The sequence below is a fragment of the Sceloporus occidentalis genome, unplaced genomic scaffold (assembly GCF_023333645.1).
Source record: "Sceloporus occidentalis isolate IW3139 unplaced genomic scaffold, rSceOcc1.0.p SCAF_370, whole genome shotgun sequence".
Classification (NCBI taxonomy): Eukaryota; Metazoa; Chordata; class Lepidosauria; order Squamata; family Phrynosomatidae; genus Sceloporus; species Sceloporus occidentalis.
The window spans coordinates 247,709-252,679 of NW_028317350.1; positions in this window are offsets into that span (position 1 = coordinate 247,709).

A 4,971-nucleotide genomic window follows, 5' to 3' on the forward strand; every position below is an offset into this window, starting at 1 on the left:
TGCAGGCAGAGGTCAACATTCCATATAATATCATGGAAATCTGTTTAGGAAGGAGCGGAGTAAAATCACAAGGGCATAATCCAAAGAATTCATGGCGGGGTAACATAGCCCAGGCACAGGCAAGTGCCAGTGTGAAAGCAGTAGAAGGTATGAAGGGTTTTGCCGGTCTAGACCACACAATATCCCTGAATGGATCTGTGGGCATTTGTCTTGGAAACATTTAAACCTGAATCATAAAGACGTTTTGGATTATTTGTTCTAGATGATCGAAGGCGACATCAGGAAGGTAGATAATGATTTAACCAAAGCCAGTGCATGTGTTTTTTAAATTACCTTATGTCATCTTTCATGGGCCTGGCAGAGAAATAGTTAAATCTGCCATTACCACGTCTTTAAGAGACCTGTAAATGCCGTCATTTCCCAGATACGGCGGGCTACATAGAGAGGTTGCGATTATTAAACCATTTTGAGTGTGTCAGGATTATAAATATTGATCAGAAGTACTGGCTTCTACAAAAGGGCAGAAAGAGCGCAGCAAAGTGTGCCAGGACTATCACTCCAATTAACCCAGGGGTACCACGCTGCTCCAACGGCCCCCGGGGGCCCGTAAATCACAGAGGCAGTTTGTAGACATGCTTGGTATCACTGTATGGTGTGGCACGTTCACTGGAAATACAATGAGATGACCAGCAGAAGCCAGAGGCTTTCCGACTCGCTGTGTTAATAGTAACGCTGGTGCTTAAATCACGATGCGCTATTTAGCGTGTGAAGCTGGTCACATGTGATCTCCGGCCTGAAACACGGGTATCATGTAGCAAACAACCGTAAGGAGCTGGGTGGGAAGCGATAAGGTGCTGATTAGGTTTCCTGGCCAGCTGTTTGTTTAAGGTGCATTCAATTTGGCCAAATACGAAGGAGACAGGGAAGGAAATGAGAAAAAGATGAGAGTGCTCACTGCTTCACTGCCCTAGCAGTGTTTGTGAAAATGCATCTAAGAGACCGTTCAGCTTTAATTCTTTAACAAGCCTGAAGAGGACTTGTCTCGAAACCTCGCACTCTAGTTCTACTCTCATTAGTCAATCACCTCAACCGCACGCGTCTTCCAAATTGATATAAAGTTGTTAAACGGGCCAACTGGCTATTATCTGCCATAAGATCTTTTGGTTACAGGCCTACGGGCTTCGAGTATGTTGAACAGCCCCCTGGTCCTCAAAGGGTTATTCCTTTACAGGTAATAATATAGCAAATATACATCCAGGAAGATAGTGAACATCCTGTGCAACACTGACATCTAGTGGCCGTCACTCAGAATACCGCTCCAGGGCTGTGTCTGCAGTGTGGCACACATGGCGTTAACAGAAGGAAGCAAATGGGACTTTTAGGGTTGGCTAGTGTCTTGGCTCTCTTCTTCTTTGAAGCATGGAATGTTATATCGAGGTGGTCTGTTCAATACAGATTTGCAGACAGGCTAAATTATTGGGGCCACCTCCATCTAGTTGGCTTTCACACTGGAAACACTTACGTCAAGTAAGTAACAATTGGTTGGTTGGTCAAGCTGACCTTGAGTTCTCCACTTCAAAGGGGATGGACTCGAGTTGACGGAGAAGGAGGTAACTCAGAAATGGTCAGACCAGAAGTCGTGAGACTTTTGAGAAACAATTAAATGGATATTATCATATTTGTTCAGGCGAAGATAGTTAGCCCTGTTATGTCATCGAGGGGTAACAGTTGTGATGGTTCATTGGAAAGTACTATTGGACTTCGCCATTGAATGTCACATGGTGTCACCATTGTAGATGGGCATGTCCCTTTAATTCAGAAAGTGGGAATTTACCGTGAAACGTTTAAACCACGTTTCATCACCTAAGCAAACAACCGATAATTTATCAACGTCCAAGATTCTGAAAGTTATAAATAGACCCGGGGAGCAGACGTGTCAGGAAATCCATACGGTACACATTGTCCTGTCCCTGAGCTTTCAGAGAGTTGCCGGGGAATAATGCGTCAGCGCTTTGCTCGGGGTTCGTATCTCAAAGGCACCCAGGATGACTTATAATGAATTAACAGTGCTTTGTAAATATTGCCAGGTCCTCGGGTTGACTTTATCTCCCATCATATTTCTGTAGGAACCACAGAGAAAGTTTCATACGCCTGCATTGTACTACAATTTCGCTATAATCAGAACCGCAGCAATGAAAGGGTGGCCCTGGTCGTATAAATACGAATTCGCCTGAAAGGTAACATTTCCACAGATTTCGTAAATATTTTTGGGTGATTGGAACGTTTCGCTGATGTATTCTTGTCCCTTTAAAGAATTAGACCACTTTGAAATGCTAATGAAACGTGTAATAAAATAGATAATATAAGCATATTATATGAAGGGTCTCAACGACACACGATTTACACATAGCGTTTCTCTTATATAATTAGTTTATAATTACCAGGTTTTAGCCGTTAAAAAGCAAATCCGCGTTAATATCCTGTGCACACTATCCTAATAAACGTTAATGACAAAAATACGAGTGGCTCATTTGCCCAAAGTCGTGTTCCACAGGCCACCTTTCGCAAAGAAAATGTGTATCAGGTCTTACGGGGGTTATGTTTTTTTGTGCAGCTTTTTCTAGTAATTTTTTCATGCCCTCTATTCATGCTGAAATCCTAAGGATATCAATTATATGGGGCAGCTTTGGTGCCCCCCCTCCATAACCAACACACAATAACACCCTCTCTACCGAACACCATAAACTAACGCACACTCTTTGTCCCTCTCTTCTCCTTTCCCAGGTGCCACTAACCGTGAGATGGCCCCTGACAATAACATCACACTCTGATACAGATAGTCACGCTAACACCCACACACAAACACAAAACCAAATGCTAACACACATACTCACATTAACACATACACTCTAATGCCATAATGTAACACGCAATCACACACACTAACAGCATACAATAACATACATTCTAACGCCATATGCTGACACACATACTTACACACCATACAATAACATGCACTTATGCTAACATACGCTCACATACACACACTCACATTAACACCATAAAGTAAGACACACACTAGCACTAAACACTCACCCATACATAACGCCATATGCGGACATATATGCGGATACACTGAGATACACTCTTATGTGATATGCAGACACACATACTCACATTAAAAACACCCACCCTGACATGAACACTCACGCTAACACACCCATACTAATGGGTTCAATGCATCTGCGCTATAACAGGTTTACACAACACAATGTCACGTGACCCCGCTGAACCCTACCCTCCCCCAGAAAATTAGGGATAGAAAGAGGCCAGAGTAAAAAGCCCTGTTGCACCCTCCGCTGATCTGCCAATGGCTAACACATACGCTCACACTCTTATGCCATATGCTGACACACATTTACTTATATTAACACCACACAATGACACACATAGTGTAACATACTCTAACACCATACGCTCACACAAAGACACACATTCATGCCAACACCATACTCTAGCACACACTCTAACACCATATACTTACACACTTATGCTAGCACATCACAGACACACACATGCTCACATATAAGCCAACACACGCTCTTACTTCATATGCTGATACACATATACTCACATTAACACACACATTCATGCTAACACTATACTGTAACACACACACACACTTGTGGCAACACCATATGATAAGGCACGGTAAGAAAGAAACAGGGCAGATCCATTCAACTTTGAAACCTCAGAATTTTAATAAAACTTTTAAAATAAAAACAGCATTGGCTTTGTCGATATCACTCTAAACATGAGTTTGCATTTTGTCAAGAGAAAAGAGCGGTAAAATGAGATTGGAAAATATGAAATCGCTTAAATATTTCGCTAGTTTTAAAGGAAAACCGTCGTTTGTACAATTGAATTGATTGAGTTGACCCAGTTTCTTAGAAGAAAGCTAAGAGTTGTGAGAGTGGTGCCTTTCAACAACAAAGAGGTCCTTTACATCCAAGTGATAATAACACTCAGCTTTCTTTGAGGTTTATTTAACAGAGAACTATTTCCAAAAAAAGGAAGGCACAGTAAAACAAAAAAATAATTAAAAAAAAGCTTAAAATGCGATATTACTCGTGACCCACAACTCAACATTCTTGAAAATCACTGAAAATTCTGTCAATAGTCAAACATTTCTTGAACACAGTAGCTGCCGTCGGTTTTTTCAGCCCAAGATATCAGCAAAGTGCACTTTTTCACCCAGAATAAAAGCATTATTTGGAAAAGATCATTTTCAAACCATAGGTATATCCTGTATGTGGGCTAACAACGTCACGGGTTCTTCTTCTTTACCTTAAGAACCTTGTTGTCCCATTTAAGTGCTAAGATTGTTAGCGTTACATTGCGGAACTTAGAACCTGTGACTCCATTTTGCCATCGGCCATGTGGGCGTGTTTAAAATATACACGTCTTTTAAAATACAGGACTAGCGTCCCTGAGCTTTAAAAATATGCACACAAAAAACATAATTTAGGGTTGAAAGTTGGCTGGTACAGCCTAGAGATATGCTACAGAAATAAAAGTGTGCCGGTTATCACAGAAAATGTCTCATCATGACGATTAGTCGGGGACACGAAGAGAACGGTAGGAAGGCAGACATGGTCCTTTTCCTTTCCTGGCTCTTGGCATACCAGCTTCGTATCATGGAACAGCCACCAAGTTCTTTCTCACAATGACTTAACCTCACCAACGTGTTCTCCATATCATGCCGGGAGCCACTGGCCCCCAGTCAGGTCTTGAACCACCATGGAAGAATCTCAGAATTTTGAGATTATCTGTTTCGACAGGACTGAGAATTTGATGCATGTGCCTGAAATGTTCATTAATGTATAGAACCGGTATGATTGTGTGGCATTCCATTTTGTTTCATTCAAACTTGTATCGGGTCCCCTGTTAACTTTGCCGTGGGAAGTCTCC